Source organism: Pongo pygmaeus, chromosome 11, assembly GCF_028885625.2.
Source record: "Pongo pygmaeus isolate AG05252 chromosome 11, NHGRI_mPonPyg2-v2.0_pri, whole genome shotgun sequence".
In the NCBI taxonomy this organism is placed as follows: domain Eukaryota; kingdom Metazoa; phylum Chordata; class Mammalia; order Primates; family Hominidae; genus Pongo; species Pongo pygmaeus.
Genome location: NC_072384.2, coordinates 37,975,615 through 37,995,680, shown reverse-complemented (window position 1 = coordinate 37,995,680; position 20,066 = coordinate 37,975,615).

The window sequence follows — 20,066 nt, the reverse complement described above, 5'->3', positions numbered from 1 at the left end:
ATTGCCATAGTCTCCAAAAGATAGTCTCCAAAGAGATTTCAAGGTGTTTTTAAAATATTTAAATCTAAGCATATCACTTTATTTAAAATCCTCCAGTAGCATCCCAATTTACTTAGGAAAACAATACAAAGTCCCTAGCGTGACCTCAAGACCTTACCTGCCCTAGCACTTGCCCACCTCTTGAATTCATCTTTTATTCACTCAGCAACAGTCATTCTGGCCTTTTGCATATGTTTCGTATCTCCTGAGAATATTGAGTAACCTTACCAAGCCTCGATCCTCTTTCTACTGGACACACAGCCGGGTTGCATATTTCAGTCTTCCTTGCCGTTAGGTGTAGCATGTGACTAAGTTCCGGCCAGTGGAATAAGAACAGAAGTGACACATAACATTTGCAGACCTAACTGGTAGAAACCGCCACATGATCCATTTCCCTTGTTAGATATGAGTTTTAAATTTCTCTTCAAAGAATCAGTATGTCAGTATGTCGGTATGTTCAATTCTTTGCCTGCCTTCTACGTTTAGACTTAACTTCCTCGTAAAGCAACATTTTTCCATTACCTGCTCCACCCTGACTCATTCCGATTACCTACTCCACTCTGACTCGTTCCAATTATCTGCTCCACCCTGACTCATTCCGATTACCTGCTCTGCCATAACCACTTTTCCCGCCAAACCACTCACATCGTCACTCTCTTTAAATTAGCCAATCGGAATTAGTTTAGCCTGCACAGTCTAACCCTAGCCAATAGGGGAACGACACAGCAGCAGGGGCCGCAGGCATCAGGGATAAGAGCCCCTTCCCCTCCCTTGTCCAAGTGTGTGCTCACCATTGCTCCATCTGTAAGGGTGCACCCTTCTATAGAAGTACATTACCTTGCTGAGAATAAAAAAGAAAATTTTATATTTGAGTGCTATTTCTTTTGCGGCACTGAAACTTTATTTATAACACCCTCATCAGCCAATGAGATGCAGAAGATCTGGCAGAGGACTCAAGATCCTAGAGGGCCGTAGAGCCACCTAGATGTTTGGAGGAATACATGGACACACGTCCACTAAGCCACACTAGTGCCTGCCACACTAAGCCACACTAGTCCCTGCTGTGAGCAAAGGACAAACTTCTTTTGTGTCAAGCTGCTGAGTTTTGGTGGTGGGGTGGGTGGTATTTATTAAAGCATTTAGCCTCCTGTAACTGAAGCATGAACCAAACTCCTTTCTGTGCCACTTATTTCTTCTGCTAGAAATCTTTCTGTATTCATATGGCCTACTTCATTAAATCTTTACTTAAATGTCACCTCCTCAAGAGGCCTTCTCTGATGACTCATCTAAAAAAATATAGCTCCACTTCAATCCCTCTCATCTATTTTTCTTCAGTGTTTGCCATCACCTAATGTTGCTATGTATTTAATTATTATTTGTTTATTGTCTCTCTCACACTAACACATAAGATCCATGAAGTCACATGTTTCTTTTTTTTCCTTGTACACTTCATATTATATCAGTGTCTAGTGACACTGTATGAATGAATGAATGAATGAATGAATGAATTCTAGCTGTCCTTGAACAGCCTAGCCCTGTTTCAGCTGTCACCATCACCACAAATCCAATTTCTTTTCACACACCTCATTTTCAGATGTACGGCAGCACCTATCTCGTCACTCTCTATCAATTAAGCTTTCACATCTCTTATATTAACAGCTCAAAATAAGGCAGCTCATCTCCTGAAAGGTGATATTCTGTCAAGGCTGCAAAAGTAGACAGAAGGAAAAAAACAAAAGTGAACCCCAGTAATGAAAATCTAAACCAGCCAAGGAGCCAGGTGATGGGGGGAGAACACAGCACTTGCATTCACCTGGTCTGGGACTGGACCCACACGTAGGTGCATCCTGGGTCCTGCTTTCAGGCAGGACTTTGCAGACTGCTGGGACTTCCCTCCTCCACTGCGCTATAGTCCCTTGGCAGCACTTTCACCTCGGTACCTTTGCAAAGAACCCTGGGGTAGTTAGGAGTCACGCAGCCTTAGGTTCGAAGCCAGGGTCTAGCCTCATTGGGTTCATCATTCAAAATGGGGCTACATTCATTAACTCAACACTATTTACCAAGGGCTTTCTTTGTGCAATACTACACTAAGTGCTGGAAAAACAGCCTTAAGATAGATGTAGAGGACACCATTTCAAGGAGCTTATAGTGTAGAAGGAAAGACAGGCATAATTTTACAATTCCTTGGTTACAATTGTGATAAACTTTCTGAAGGAGAAGCCACTTGTTCCATAATGGTTCACATCAGTCTAGGCTGTGGGATCAGGAAACACTTTCAAAATAAATTGATCTGAAACCTAAAGGATGAGGAATTAACTCACCACAGCTGGACAGGGAATGAAGGTGATGAGAATGTGCTGGGAGAACTGAGGAGGTACCTGGAATATTTAAAAACATGGCACAAGGGCCAGGTGAGATGGCTCACACTTGTAATCCCAGCGCTTTGGGAGGCTGAGATGGGAGGATTGCTTGAGGCCAGGAGTTCGATACCAGCCTAGGCAACATAGTAAGACCTTGTCTCTACTAAAAATAAAAATTAAAAAATAGAAAATTAAATTAAATTAAAACATGTCATAGGACCAGCATGGCCAGTACCTAGTGAGCAGAGTGGAAATTGGTAGAAAGGAGGCAAAGGAAGATGGTTCCTGGCCTGATGGACCAAATCTAGGACCTTGGTGTTATGCTAAGAACATGGGAAATAATCAAAATATCTAAGCAAGAGAGGAGAGCAGGGCATAATCAGTTCTGCATTTTGTAATGATTGCTCAGGTTTCTTTGAAAAGAATGAATTATTAGAGGGGCAATCATGACAAAAGGGAGTCAATTAAAAAGCTGTTGCAAGATCCAAGTGACAAATAATGATTCCTTGACTTAGAGTGCTAACCGTAAACATGACGAGAAGCAGATGGACTTGAGAGGTATTTAGGAGGCAAAATCAATAAGACTTCATGATGGATTAGATATAGGCAATGAGGGTGGCGAGTGCACAGGGGAAGATGCCTATGTTTCTGATTTGAGCAACTGGTAAGAGGAAGAGGACACTGCCATTCACTGAGTTAGGCTGCACTGGAAGCAAGACAGGTTGAAGGGAAGATCATGACTGTAATTTTGGACATTTTGACTTTGCAGTTGCAGCTACTTATTTTCTGAGTCTTGAGCCCATGTGTGTAATGGTGAGAACATGACTATCCTACAGAGTGGTTAGGAAGCCTGGCACATCACCCAGCAAAGGGCAAGAGCTCAACAATATCAGTTCCCTTTCCCTTCTCACCCCTTGTCCTTCTTCGTTAATTCATTCGACACATATTAAGGGATCATTTCCTAAGTGTTGGTATTCTTCTAAATACGTGAGTGAACTCATAAAGTCCCTGCTTTCATGGAGTTTACTTTTTTTTTTTTTTGGAGACGGAGTTTCACTCTTGTTGCCCAGGCTGGAGTGCAGTGGCGCAATCTTGGCTCACTGCACCGTCTGCCTCCTGGGTTCAAGCTATTCTCCTGCCTCAGCCTCCCAAGTAGCTGGGATTACAGGCATTCACCAACACACCCGGCTAATTTTGTGTTTTTAGTAGAGATGTGGTTTCACCACATTGACCAGGCTGGTCTTGAACCCCTGACCTCAGGTGATCTGCCCGCCTCACCTCCCAAAGTGCTAGGATTACAGGCGTGAGCCACCACACCCAGCCATGGAGATTACTTCCTAATAAGGGGAGGCGGATAATAAAATAAGCAGACATACGCTGTAGCTAAAGCCTAGGAGGATAAATTGAGCAGGGAGAGGAGGTGAGAGAGTGCTGCAAAGAGAGTGCTGTTTTACGTATAGTGAGCAAGGAAGGCCTCTCTGTAGAGGTGATGTTTTAGTACAGACCCGAGTGAAGTGAGGAATCTAGCCATAAAGATGGGGATGAGGAAGAGTAGTCCAGACAGACGGAACTGAAAATTGTAAAGAGCCTGTGGCGCAATTCGTTGTTCTGTTCTAGGAATAGCACAAAGGCCAGCATAGCTGGAATGCATTGAGCAAGGGGAATGTGGCAAGAGTTGATGCTAAGGAAGTGGCCTGGGCTAAATCATGCGTGGACTTGCAGACCAAGGTGAGATCTTTGGCTTATCTCTGAGTAAGACGGAAACCACTTGAAGTTTGAGTCCAGGAGTAACAAGAGCCATAACCAAAATACAGAATGTTTTTGTCTGTGTCTGAAGCCAGAAGTCTTAATCAACAGAACCAACTCTCTCTAATGCTCTCTTTTTCTCCTATTTCTGTCTCAACTCAATGAATAAACATAAAACAGCTATAGAATCAAATTAATTTTTTAATGAGATTTATGGAACATTTACTATGAGTCTCTGCCAGGCCGTTTCACATGTTGCAAGTGATTCTGATAGCAGCCTCCTCACATGAGCCTTTGCTGGAGACCAGCCAGTATTAGTGTGTTTGTATGTTATTTCATTTAGTGCTCATGACAACCTAGGAAGGGGATTTCGTTACCTCCATTATACAGATGAGGAAACTGAGGCTCAGAGAAGTTAAGTAACTTGTGTAAAGTCACACAGCCAATAACTGATAGTCAGGATTCATCATATGTGCCCAGGGCTTCCAGACTCCAAGTTCATAATGTTCCATGACTCCATGCTGAGTTGTCCCAACAGCACCTGATTCTCCCCCTGAGCTTGTTTCATGCTGAAAGGAATGCATCTGAAAACAAGCAGGCAAATGCCCAGCACATAAGTGTATTCACATTTTTAACAGGATGCATATTAACTGTCACTCAGAAAAAAAGTTCATCACTAACAACGAATAGAGGAGTGCGGTTTGAGGGCAGGGAACTCTTCTGGCAGGAATTTTTCACATTGCATAGGTCATCACCTGTTTGCCGGGCCAGGTAAGGGTTGCTTTTTAGAACTGCATGACACACCTCCAACTGGTCTAATTTTCCAGGCAGCAATCATTTACCAGAATATATCTCTTCAATGGAGAAAAATTCCATGAGTCTCAATTCCCCTGAATGACACTTAGTCCTTGTTTTTATCCTTCAAACTCCAAATACCCTGGCATCTCTTTGTGTAACAATGACAGAAGCAGCTACTGCCAAATGTGCATCAATCACATGTCTGGTGTGCCAGTCACTTTTTATACATCGCCCCTAACCTACACCATTCAAATGTTTTGGCTCTCATTTTTACAAATAAATAAAACGAGGCACACACAAAACCCCTAAATACCTTTTTAAAGGTCACTCAGCTATTCTTGCTCCAGTCTGACACCCTTTTCATCATCCCATAGTGTTCGTGCCATCCCACGGGCTAATAGTTTAAAAGTGGAGATTTTGAGAGTGACACTTAACCTAGAAGAGCAAACACCCAGAGTGGAGTTTCTGACCTTGCAATGCTGGAGGGTAGGAGAAATTTGGACACTTGAATTGCAAAGACCCCTTGCCCCCGCTGCCTGATTCCCCAAACTTGTGAATTGACCCACAACTCGTCCTTCTGCAGCATAATTGCTGATCACATTCCTCTCTAGGTGGCTTATTTGGAGAAGTCTTCTTAATGAAACAGTTTTTCACACCCAGATCCATTTGTTTTTCCATCCTGATACAATTTCCCAACATTTGGGGGAAACTTGGACCCTGTCAAGCAAGCACCTTCCTTCAGCGTGTGATGGAAATCAACTCACAGCCAAAGGTGCAGCCATCTCAAATTTTCATGGCAACTGATACATGGCAGGAATGGGACTAGGTTCTGGCTCCTCAGAGGAATCAAGAACACTTCCTTCAGAAATTTTCCAGTCCATTCCTTCTTTTCAACCATAACTCAATCTAGATGAATAACCCTCAGAAGAGATGACATTACCTCACTCCTCAGTCAACAGTTCTCACTGATAACAAATCCTACCTCATTTCTCATCTCTATATGCCAAATTCTGCAAATCTGGTTCATTTCTGTGGACTTGCTCTTATATAAGAAGATATCTGTGCCTATCTGAAGTGAAAAGCATTTGAACATTGAAGGCATACAGGCGAAGGAGTTGGTGGTGGTCATATTTACCTTTGGGGATCCCTCAAACTCCCCCACATGGTTGGTCAGCTAACTCTCCTTCTTTGGGGATATGAGTGTCAGCCAAAGGAAGATGCAATTAGAAGACCAAAGAAGGAGCATCATGAGTGAAGAAAGCATAGATTTGGAGCCAGACACACACTTGAGTTGAAGTCCACACTCCACAACATGATTGCAGTTAAATGTTTTGAGATTATTTTTATAATAATGATAATAATATGTACCTTGCAGAATTATTGTGAAATGAAATGATTTATTTATTCATTCAAGAAATATTTTGTTCTTGTTATGTAACGGGGTCTGTTTTAGGCACAGTTGAGACGGTCATAAGGGCTAAGAAGAAATCTATAACATGGTAGAGGCATAGGGAGTCCCAGAGTCAGGTGGAGGGTGCTGCCATTTTCTACAGGGAGGTCAGGGAAGGCTTCTGTGAGATGGCCTCATTCGAACTGAGATCTGAAGGAGCTGAAGGGATGTGCCACGTGGCTCTCTCGAGGAAGAACCTCCTTCCAAGCAGACAGCATAGCAGAGTGCATATACTGTTTTCATTTTTCTCAGTTATTTTTTATTTTTGCCTAATACGCAAAGTGTAAAATGTATCATCTTAATCATTTTTAAATGTACAGTTCAGTGGTGTTGAATACATTCACAATATTGCACAACCATCACCTCCCATCAATATTCACAACTCTTTTCACCTTGTAAAACTGAAGCTCTGTACCCATTAAACAAAAAATCCCCCATTTCCCTCTGCCCCCAATCCCTGGCCACCACCATTCTGCTCTCTGTCTCTATGACTTTGATGACTCTGGGTCCCTCATGTAAGTGGAACTGTATAGTGTTTGTCTTTTGTAACTGGCTTATTTCACTTAGCATAATGTTCTCAAGTTTCACCTATGTTTTAGTATGTGTCGGCATGTCCTTCCTTTTTAAGGTTGAATAATATTCCTGCACTTATTGCTAAAGAACCTACCATAGTGATTCCCCACCCAAGCCAAAAGAATCACCAAAAAGAGACAGTGTGCCTGCATGCGTGTGTGTGAGTTTGTGTGTGCACATGTTCCACACATACACATATATACTCCAGCATCACTTAAGACATATTAAATCAGAATGTCTTCAAAGACCCCAGGTTGATTCCAATTTTCAGCCAGGATTAAAGATACTGAGTTGCCTGGGCGCAGTGGCTCACACCTGTAATCCCAGCACTTTGGGAGGCTGAGGCGGGCAGATCACGAGGTCGGGAGATCAAGACCATCCTGGCTAACACATTGAAACCCTGTCTGTACTAAAAATACAAAAAAAAAAAAAATTAGCCAGGCATGGTGGTGGGCACCTGTAGTCCCAGCTACTCGGGAGGCTGAGGCAGGAGAATGGCGTGAACCTGGGAGGCAGAGGTTGCAGTGAGCCAAGGTGGTGCCACTGCACTCCAGCCTAGGCGACAGAGCGAGGCTCCCTCTCAAAAAAAAAAAAAAAAAAAAAAAAGAAGCACTGAGTTATATATTGCTAGACAAACTTTATTGTCCGCATCTCTGGATTTCTCCTTTGTTGGTTCACCCGTGGGGCCCCAGGCATCTGCATATTAATTATTAACCCTGATGATTCTAATGCTGGTGGTGCCGAGATTGTGCTGTGAGAAGTTTCATAGTCATAATTCACTAGATGATAATAATGATCATATTTGCCAGAGGCAGCCATTTGGTCTACAGGCAGGAGAAAAGTAAAAGGCAGTAGAAGTGTTTAAGAAGATGTCAAAAGTTAACCTGAGTAGCAAAAAACATGAATCAGCAGAGTTCATCCAGAACCTCAGTGGCCCTCCGACTTCTAATGCACCCAGTTTAAAAAATAAATAAATAAATCAAGAACTATTTAGTACTTTAGGAAATTTGTACCCAAGACAAATAGGAAATACTGAATTCATAGAATTTCAAACAATTTCAGAAAAAAAGTGCTGCCTCTTTTCAGAGTTTCCATTTTCCAAGTGGTTTCTAAGTGCTTTTAATATGGAGGGCGATAACTTGGGTTTTTTTTTATAGTACACAGCTAATTACCAGACGTACCCATACTGCAAGCACTTAATGCCAACATAAACCATGGGGCCATAATGAAGATAATTGAAAGGATGACTTTCATCAATATTTAATTAGCATTTGGTGCTAACTCATTATGTCGGTACAATTAATTTGACATCTTGCTATATGTCCTGAACAGATTTCAAACCAGAGGGCTGTTTTATTGGCGAGACATGTGTAACATCACACATGCCCCTGCCCAGAGGAAACAGCATGAAATATGGGGGAGATGATTGACAATTTAATCTAGTTCTGAATAGCAAAGCCTAATATATTAAAACCAAATAAGCATGTTTATTTAGCAAGGCAAATCCAGTACTAATGAAAATCCTGGCCTGGTTCAACAGAGTCAGCAATAGAACCCCCCACTGCTTCAGCGCAACTTCGGAGGTGTCAGCTGTTGCACTGGTATCAGGAAATGTTCAGAATGGGGCGCATTGCTGGTCACCTGCAATAAAAAACATTAATAACTCACATATCTATACAGCCTGAGAGGCTCAATGTATTATCCTGCTAAAGGCAAGGGATTTAGCAGCAGGAGGAGAGCACAGAACAGGAGCCCAGGAGTCCATGGCCCTGGATTTTATTCAGGTTCTATGCTGTCAACCCTTATCAGCCTTTGGGTATGTTTCTGAACGTCCCTGCAGCTCAGTTTATATATGTGTGGAAATAGTGAATAAGCCCATTAAACCAGCATCTCTCAAACTATCCGTGGTGAAGGACCACACTTGTGTTTTACTGTTTTTAAATTTTCAATTTTAAACTGTGAATTGAGACTTTCTTAAAATACAATACAAAAAATAAACAAAAGCTACAGAACTATGGTCCTGACACTATATTGGGCCCTGAGGTGATGATCCGACAAATAAATATACAAGCAGGTTTCCTGAGTCTATGACCCTTATATTCTAGCAAGAAGGAAAAAAATAGTACATAAGTAAACAAATAATGGAAAAGATCATTTGAGGCGACGATGAGAGATGTGAGGAAAATAAATCAGGTAATGGGCCAGACAGTGACAGAGAATGATGAGCTGCTTTTTAACTGGATGGTGCCTGAATGAGTCTCTGAGGCCAGGACTTTGAAAGTTGATACTGGATGGCTGGGCACTGAGAAGAGCCGGGCATGCCAGCTCTTGGCGAGGGGTGTTCCAGTCATATTTATCAGGTGCTGACAGCATGCCAAGTACTAGCATGGATTCAAGGGTTGCAAAGAGTGATAGAGCACAGTCCCACCATTGAGATACGGTACAGCCCTGCTGTTAAGAAGATCATTTTCAAATTAATAATCATAAATAATTGGAACATTTTAACATAAGAAAATCTGGGTTGTTTTATTTTACTCCTGATTTGGCTAATTGTTTTTTAAAATTATTAATTAATGTTGAGTGCCTACTATGTGCAAGGTCCTCTTGTAGACAATTTTTATATACTCACAGAAACCCTGTAAGAGAGGATTGATGAAGATTATATTATTATTACTTAACAGTTAATAAAAAAGCCACAGAGTAGACAGTTTCCCAAAATCACAGTTAGCAAGTAGGAGAGGCAGAAATTAAAGCACAATAGTCTGAAGTCAGAGGCAGCACTGTTGACGTTTTGTATTAAACAGCAACTATTCCTTTCTGGGTTAGTAAACATCTTTTCCATATGGAGTTCAGAAGGTTTATACGTTAAAGAGAGAGAGGAGAGAGAGACAGAGAATCTATTCATTTTGGAGCACTACATGTTTTTCTATGTCAATATTCAATTCAATTACTCTGCAAAATAGAAGGTAATATAGTTCTCATTAAAATAATTTATAACTTGAGAAAATAATAGAAAAAGTAAAATTAAAATAACATATAAAATAAAGCCCCCAATTGTCATTATCAAATTAAATAAATCCAAAATGGCTCTTTCAGATTGCTCTAACAGTTCCTGTACCTTCATTCTCTGTTTTCATACCTACCTTGTTGTGGATTGGTAAACGTCTGCAGACCATACTTGAGGGGTACTGCTTTAGACTTCCTCAGAGTTGTGAGAACCAGTGAATTTAATATGTTTTAACGAATTTGAAAAAGTGAAAAGTGCTCTATGAATACAAGATACTACTTTTTTTTTTTTGAGACAGAGTTTTGCTCTTTCACCCAGGCTGGAGTGCGGTGGCGTGATCTCAACTCACTGCCACATCCGCCTTTCAGTTTCAAGTGATTTTCCTACCTCAGCCTTCCGAGTAGCTGGGATTATAGGTGCGTGCCACCATGCCCGGCTAACTTCTGTATTTTTGGTAGAGACAGGGGTTTCACCATGTTGGCCAGGCTGGTCTCAAACTTCTGACCTTGTGATCTGCCCTCCTCGGCCTCCCAAAGTGCTGGGATTACAGGCGTGAGCCACCGCGCCTGGCCAATACTACTTCTTAGAGAAGGAGGCAGCAGTGGCACTTGGCTTTTCTTATGATTCAAGGAAGAATGACAGTGATCCCCAGTTTTGAGAGTTTCCTCTCTCAGATCTCCTGAGACACATATTCAGGAATAGCATAGTTTGTGTTGAGCCCTGCTATAAATGGAAGGGGAATGAACTGAGTGAATTAGTTAGTATGCCAATAGTATATATGAAATATCAAAACCTTTAAAAAGCAGAGAGAAGTCTGGTTTAAAATACCCTGAGATAGATGCTGTGTGTCTTTTTGTTTGTTGGTTTAAAAAGTCTTGTTGAGGTTAACTTGGCATAAAATAAACTGCATATGTTTAAAGCGCACAATATGACTTTTAACATATGTATACACTGGTGAAACCATCCCCACAATCAAGATAATGACCATACCAAAAGCACAGACTGTAGGCTCTAGGACATATGGGTCCATATTCCTGCCTTACCACTTTTGAGAGTGTAAATTTAGAGGCAAAATACTTAATTTCTCCTATCCTCACTTTTTACATCTGCAAGATGGGTAGAATAATTGTACTTCCCTCATAAGGTTATTGTGAGAATTATATGGCATAATGCATATAAAGTGCCAATAACAATGATTGACATAAGGGAAATTCTAAATCATTGAGTTCATTTTAATGATATCATGTACACTTAATATTGTATTTCTTGTGCCTAATACAGTTTATGCCACATTGTATGTATACGCACCCAGTAAATGTTGCTAAATGAATGGGGGTGGGGGTAGGGAGGGGAAATGAACACACTCACCATCCCCCAAATTTTCCTTATTCCTCCTTTAATCTTTCTTCCCTCTGTTTCCTATCTTCCATCCCCATCCCCCAACCCATAACCATGGTTTCTGTTTTCAATACTATAGATTGATATGCATTTTCTAGAAACTTATGTAATTCGAATAAAAAATATGTTCTCTTTTTTATCTAGCTTCTTTCATTCAGCATTATTATTTTGAGATTTATCCATGTTATTGCATATTTTGACAGTTTATTCCTTTTGAATACTGAGTAATATTCCATTGTATGGATATAAGACAATTTGTTTATCCATTCACTTGATGAATATTTAGATTGCTTCCAGCTTGGGGCTATTTCAAGTAAACCCATCATGAACATTTAGGTATAAGCCTTTGTATGGACTTATATTTTCTCTTTAGTAAATTTTATTTTCTCTTGAGTAAAAATCTGGGAGTGAAACCAGTGGATCATATGGTAGATGAATATCTAACTTTTTCAGAAAGTGCCAAATTTTCCCAAGTCGTTGAACCATTTTACATTTCTACTAGCTTTGTAGAGTTCCACTTTTTCCATGTTCTTGACAATACTCGGTATGGTCAATCTCTTCTTTTCTACTTTAAATTAAATTGCCATAAAATAACATAACTATTTTAAAGTGTACAGCTCAGTACCATTCAGTACATTCACAATGCTGAATCAGTACATTCATGACTACCAACTCTATTAGGTTCCAAAGTATTTTTATCACCTTCAAAGGAAACACAATGCCCATGGGGAAGTCATTCTGGGGATTTACCTGTTTTAATTGTTTGATAGAAATATAATCATATAATATGTGACTTTTTGTGTCTGGTTTCTATCACTTAGCATAATGTTTTTGAGTTGTAGCATGGATTAGTCCTTCATTCCTTTTTACAGCTTAGTAATATTCCATTATATGGATATACCACATTTTGTTTCTCCATTCACCCATTAGTGGACATTTGGCTACTGTGAATAGTGCTACTATAAATCATTCATGTGTAAGTATTTGTTTAAATGGTTGTTTTCCATCTTTTTTGGTATATTTTTTGGTAAATAGAATAATTGGATCATGTGGTAATTCTGCTTGACTTTTTCAGGAGCTGTCAAGTTGTTTTCCACAGTGGCTGAACCATTTTCCATTCCCACCAGCAATGCGCAAGGATTCCAACTTCTCATCATTTTTGCCAACACTTATTTTTCATTAAAAACTATAGCCATTCCATGGATGTGAAGTCATATCTCATTGTGATTTTGATTTGTATTTCTCTAATGGATAATGATGTTGAACATCTTCTCATGTGCTTGTTAACCATTTGTGTATCTTCTCTGGAGAAATGTCTATTCAAGTCATTGACCCATTTTTAGTTTGGTTTTTAAAACCTTTCTGTGGTTTAGCTGTAATCTTTTTTATATATTCTAGGTGCTGGACTCTCTCAGACATATGATTTGTGAATTTTTCTGCTATTCTGTACGTTGTCTTTTCACTTTCTTGATGAGTTCATTAGTCCTTTTAATCTTAACTCTTCTAATACACAGGTAATGGTATAAATTTTTGGCTTCAATTTACATTTTTCTAATGACTAATGTTAAATAACCATGTGCTTATTTGCCATCCATATGTCTTCTTTAATGAAGTGTCTGTTCAAACATTTTGCCGTCTTTTTTTAAACGTGGTTGTTTTCTTATTATTAAATGTAAATATACGTTTCTCATTATGCGTGGATTCTGTATTTGCAAATGTTCCTACTTGCTTAAATGTATTTGTAAATTCAAAATCAGTACTTACAGCACATTCATAGTCATTCATGGACATGCATAGGCTGGTAAAAAATTTGTGTGGCTTGGGCACATATTCTCTCCCAGCTGAGGTTGAACAAGGCAGTGCTCTGCCTTCTAGTTTAAGCTCGTGTACTCTCTAAGCAAGTGTCCTTTTCACAGACTACCTTGCATCATGTCTTTTGCATTTTTGTGGTTTCTGTTAGTGTTGTCACTGTTTTAAATGGCCTCTAACCCTAGTGTTGAAGTCCTCTCTAGTGTTCCTAATCACAAGAAGGCTGTCATGTGCCTTATGGAGAAAATACATATTTTCCATAAGCTTCATTCAGGCATGAGTTACGGTGATGTTAGCAGTGAGTTCAGTGTTAATGAATCAGCAATATGTATTAAATAGAAAATTTGTTTAAACAAAATCACATATAAAACAAAGTTATGTTTTGATTCAGTGATGAAAATTGTGACGTGACCAGAGGCTCAGAGGAACCTAATCATGTATTTCCCCTAGCAGCAATTATTCAGTAATTCAATGTTTGGGGTGACTTTATAGAACATAACTACCTTGAATAATGAGAATCAGCTGTATAGAGAATATCTGAATTCAGGTTCTTTATTAGTTCTTTTTTTCCTTTTTGAGACAGGGTTTCACTCTGTCACCCAGGCTGGAGTGCAGTGGCACCATCTCAGCTCACTGTAACTTCGGCCTCCTGGACTCAAGTGATCCTCCCACCTCAGCCTCCTGAGTAGCTGGGACTACAGGCATGCACCACCACGCCTGGCTACTTTTTGTGTTTTTTGTATGGATGACATTTCACCATGTCACCCAGGCTGGTCTTAAATTCCTGGGCTCAAGGGATTCACCCACCTTGGCCTCCCAAAGTGCTAGGATTACAGGCCTGAATCATCGCGCCCAGCCAGATATATGCTTTTCAAATGCAAGTGTTTTCTTTCAGTCTGTGATTTAGCTTTTTGTTCTCTTAATGGTATCTTCCAAAGATTAAAAGTTATTAATTTTGATGAAGTTTAACATTATTTTTTCTTTATGGGTCATTCTTTTATTGGTGTATCTAAAAATCTTTTCCAATTCAAGTTCACAAAGATTATCACCTGTGTCTTCTTCTAGATATATTATAGTTGTAGGTTCTACATTTTGGTCTCTGATCCATTGTAAGTTAATTTTTGTGTATGTATGAGATATGCATGGGTTTTTCTTTTTGCATATGATATCTTATTATTTCAACACCCTGTGTTGAATAGAGTATCTTTTCTCACTTAATTGTCTTTGACATTTATTGAAGTTCAGTCGACCATATGTGTTAGATCTATCCTTTTACCCTCTATTTTGTTCCATTGATTAATTTGTCTATCATAGTGCCAATACCACACACTATTTCAATTACTGTAGCTTTATAATAACTTTTGTAGTTGCAGAGTTTAAGAACTCAAAATTCTTTCAGCCATTCTAGGTCTGTTGCCTTTCAATGTGAATTTTAGAATCAGCTTTTAAATGTCTACACACAAGCTTGCTGGAATTTTGAAAGGTATTGTGTTGAATTTATAGATCAATTTGGTGAGAACTGACTTCTCAACAATAATGACTCTTCTGTACCATAAATACAGCACACATCTCCATGTATTTAGGTCTTCTTTATGTTTCCTTCTATATGTTTCAATATATTATTATCATCCACCTTTGATCTGAGTTATCCCTAAGGATTTTATATTTTCCCATTTTTATTATACCTTAAGTGGTATTATTTTTTAAATTCAAGTTTTAATTGTTTGCTTTTAGTATATGGAAGTACAATTGATTTTTAAAATATCCTCACTTATCATACATCTAAGAAAACTAAAGGGAGTTCCCCAGGGATGGCAAATTCTAGAAAGTACAGCTGCCTTTGAGAGGGAAGATGGTTAGCAGGACTTGTCATGGCATGCAGCCTGCATTTCTCAAAGGCAAACTCAGAGTGTCTTCATCTCACTTAGGCCCCAGGAGAGTAGCCTCAGGCACTGGATTGCCTGGTGGTCCTGGATGTGTAGGGAGTAATCCCATGAATGAAGCATGCCTAATTCCACTGGGAAATTGGCTTAGTGCAATGTGCTAGTCATTACCTCTGTTAATGGATCCACTGTTGAGTATTCTGAGGACTGTTGGGCTAAATACAGAGTTCAAAAGGAAGGGAATAAATGGACACTTAAGTCATGAGCGGATATGACCATTTAAATAATTCTGGTCCCCATGTAGAAAAGTCTGCACCTCAAAAGGAGTGAGTCCAGCCAGGGACAGTGGCTCACACCTGTAATCCCAGCACTTTGGTTGGCCGAGGTGGGTGGATGACTTGAGTCCAGGAGTTTGAGACCAGCCTGGGCAACATACCAAAACCCTATCTCTATTTTTAAAAAATACAAAAATTAGCCAGGCGTGGTGGCACGTGCCTGTAGTCCCAGCTACTTGGGAGGCTGAGGCAGCAGCATCATTTGAACCTGGGAGGCAGAGTTTGCACATGAGCAGAGAATGCACCATTGCACTCCAGCCTGGGTGACAGAATAAGACCCTGTCAAAAAAAAAAAAAAAAAAAGAGGAGTGAGTCCTGGGATAAAATATTTTTATTGGAATAACCAGCTCTATGCAAAAAAATTCAAACATCATTTTATAGGGAGAGATCTCATCTCCTTGGTTACCTAATGCCAATTAAGTTGTGAGTGTCCAGATATCATGAAGGAGAATTTGGGAGCAACAGTCTTACGGGGAGGTTACAATAGCCTCATCAGCAGAGGACTAAGCTGCTAACCAATGATAGACAGACAGTGGCCAAGCTAGCAGTAGAACCCAACCACTGGAGAGTGATATGGTTTGGCTCTTTGTCCCCACCCAAATCTCATTTCAAATTGTAATCCCCATAATCCCCACTTGTAAAGGGAGGGATCTAGTGGGAGGTGATTATATCATAGGGGCAGTTTCTCCCATGCTGTTCTTGTGATAGTGAGTTTTCACAAGATCTGATGGTTTTATAAGTGTTTGACAGTTTCTCCTTCACACACACATTCGCCTGCTGCCATGTAAGACGCACCTGCTTCCCCTTCCGCCATGATAGTAAATGTTGTGAGGCCTCTCCAGCTATGCAAAACTGTGAGTCAATTAACCTTTTTTCTTTATGAATTACCCAGTCTCAGGCAGTTCTTACAGCAGAGTGAAAACGGGCTAATTAGGAGAGATTTTGCCATTAGAGTGATGTGGGTGGTTCTATTGATCCGGTAATGAGCAAAGAGTAACTTACTTATTTTTTAAAAATGTACCACCAGGCCTAGGACTTGTAGCTTGCACAGATAAAAACATATTGTATGAAAACAATTTGTTTATTCAACAAATAACGCCAAAGGGCCAAGAATTAAAGAAGAAAAGAGTAATAACAATGCTCATATTTATCAAGCATACATTCTATGTCAGGTACTCTGCTAAGCACTCTACACACCCTATCCCATTTAGTCCTCTGAGCACATCCCCTCAAATCTTACCTTTGAGGAGTTCACATTCTATCAATGCAGCGAGATAAATAAACAACTAAATATAATACAATGTGATGTTAACAGTAATTAATAATGTATAAAATTTTTTGGGAAGACAAATGAGAAGGGTCATTTGGAAAGGTTTCATGTGGTGAACATATGATTTTTCTAGTTCTTTACAAAACTGCTACAACCTCATTCCCTGTGGTGCCAGAGGGATTGTCAATCATGGCATCTTCTCTACATCAGGTATCAGCAAATCATGGGGTTTTGTCTGCTTGACAACAGTTACTAGGTGAAGGGCAAGAAATGGAACCCAATCAGGGCCAGAGTCCTTCCATGATATTTAACAACAGCAATAGTAAGAGTGCTGGAGAAGGGTCCCACCCTCAGTTCTAAGCTGACACACAGCTTGGGAATAAGGTGAGGCAAGTGAGGCCTTGGCCTTGGGCACAAAACTTAAGAGGCTGCCAATTAAAAAATAAAAACTCTCAAATAAAGATAGACAATAGCTTAACTTGACATTAAAAAATAAAAAGTGATGAAAATAATCTATAATGAACAAAATATTGAAATTTTAAATAACAATGTCATGCTAAGCCACACTGGAGCTTGAGGCTAAAGGAAAAATTAACCTTCTATATACATGTTTTTCCATATTTCTCAGTGATTAGTTTTTCCAGAATATTAAAGTAGTTGTAAAAATATTATAAAAACTAAAAAGTGGGTATAGTAAAACTTGTAGTACTATTTTTTAAGTATAAATATTTTATATATACTGAAAACAGAATTTATTATCATTTGATGTTAATTACAGTAAGTTCATCAATAATATTTTTAAAATCTAGTCCTGGAAAAAATTTAACCATTAAAAATGTATAAAAAGATGTATATGGGGAATCATTTTTGTTTTTGCTTCAGGCTCCAGCATGGCTTAGCACAATACCGATTACTGAGCATAAATCTATACAAAGAAAAACAAAAGAGAGAGAGGGAAGGGGCAGGGAAACAGAGCCAGAGCCTCTCAGTGAAAGTGTGTGTAGGGGGAGAGAGAGAGAGAGAGAGAGAGAGAGACTGATATTCTTCCCATCCACTCAGCTGGCCCTACCAGAAACCAAGCCTATACCTGGGCTTCTCACCTCTGGGAGCACTAATATTTGTTGTTGTTATTGTTATCATTGTGATTTGTGTTTCTGTCTTTTGAAATTCAAAATCCTTGTTTAAGCTGGGTCTTGGTCTTAAACTGAGCTCCCTGAGCCCGACCTTGAGTCTGGGATAAGTTCAAGTGGTTTCCTTGGAAGGTGATCCCAGGAAGTTTGGGAGGAAAGTGGGAATATGAGACAGGGAGGAAGGAAGAAGATAAATGGAAGTTTTACCAAGCAATACATCACTGTGAACTCTCCTGGGAACTTAGGAAGAAAATGTAACACAAATCTCAGTGTCCTCTCACTCCATTCCAGGCAAGGAAGCTGGAGTATTTATCCCCCAGCTCCCATTTGTCATTGGCTCCAGTCACCAACTCCTTGGCACTTCTAATCTACCCTTGCTCAGGCCAAGAGAAAGATGTTAGGCAGAGAATCTTAGGTTAAGTATCTAAGGTTAAGGTTAAGCTCGCCAACCGCATGCACTGGAAAGGTGTGTAGAGGGAAATATGTATGGTAAGAGCACCTGTGGTGTCCCCTTTAAAGAATGATCAAATGTTTCCAGAGAGCACATAGCACCCTCTTTACAGAGCAAAGTGGGAAGCTGGTTACTGTAGAAGTGAAAGCTCATGGAATCTGGATTTGGAAAAAGCAGACTTGAATCTTATCTCCAGACCTTACTGGTTATGTGGATGGGACAAATCTCTTACTGTCTTTTGATCATCTGCATGTTTTCTCATCTGCTTAATGAGTAGAATAAATGATATAACCAAAATCAGAGCAATGCAGGGAGGATCAAATGAAGTATATAATTGATGGGAAATGCCTTTAAACAGTCAATGTTAGTGTTTTCTTTTAGGTGGCCTTAGAAAAGAAGTTTCCATGCTTTAGAATATTCAAAAAGTACTTGGAGAGCTTATTAAAAATAGAGTCAGCCGGGCGCGGTGGCTCACGCCTGTAATCCCAGCTCTTTGAGAGGCTGAGGCAGACGGATCACTTGAGGTCAGGAGCTCTAGACCAGCCTAGCCAACATGGTGAAACCCCATTTCTACTAAAATACAAAAATTAGCTGGACGTGTTAGTGCACGCCTGTGGTCCCAGCTACTCGGGAGGCTGAGGCAGGAGAACCGCTTGAACCCAGGAGGCAGAGGTTGCTGTGAGCCAAGATGGAGCCACTGCACACCAGCCTGGGTGACAGAGTGAGATTCTGTCTCAAAAGAAAAAAAAAATACAGAGTCCAGGGACCATGCCTCGAGTTTTTGATTCAGGGTGCCTGGCGTGTGACCTAAGACTGCATTATTCAACGTTCTCCTGTGGTTCTGAAGCAGGTGTGAGCCACACTTTGAGAAATGCTGCAATAGCATAAAATATATGGAGGGAGAGCACAACTGGGTGTGACTGAGAGGCCTGAGTAAGCGGGGGAAGGTCATGAGGAAACAAAGGGGAACTTGAATTTACTTTGTGGGGAGAGGCAACATATGAAAGGCTTTTAAAATAGGAGAATGATGTGATCAGTGCCATATTGTAGAATCATGCTTCTGACAGTAGCCATTGAGGACGGATTTCTCAGTGAGGACTGAGAAAACTACCAGTAGGGAGGCTGCTGTAATAAGCCAGAACAGAGGAAATGAGATCTGAAATTGGGGCAGTGAATGTAAGAACGGAGAAGGGGGCGTGTGGAATGGGGAAACAAATGCTCATAATAGATTTTAAGAGAAAAGGGCACAATACAAAAACGTGTATGTACACAGTATATTCCTATTTTGTTTATAAATTCATGTATATATTTGTGTAAATACACACATACTTTACATAGAGAAAAAAAGCAAAGGAAATTCAACCAAATGTTGAATGGTTTTCTCTGAATTGTATAGGTGATTTTAAGGTATTTTTAATATATATTTTTCTTCCCAAATGCTCTAAAATAACCATATATTACTTTTGTGATCATGTTTAGAAAGAATATAAAAATAAAGCAGAGAAAACTTTATTAAATAGATACAGAATTTCACAAGGATGGCTAAGGAAAAACCAAAGAAGAAGCTCTTTGGAAGAACAAGCCATCTTTCTTGTGGACTTAGAAGAATCTTTTGGCATTATTTGTTAGATATGATGTGGCTATTTAGGTGAGACCAACTTTTTTTCTGCTACTACTCTCACCTTATATGCCTTTGAAATACAATTAAGTAAAAGTTACTACAGGTGGATTGATGCCTGGAATCTTACTTGCTTGCAAAATGGGTAGAACTTGAACCTTATATTTATTACATATTCAAAGAGTCAAGTGTTTTTCTG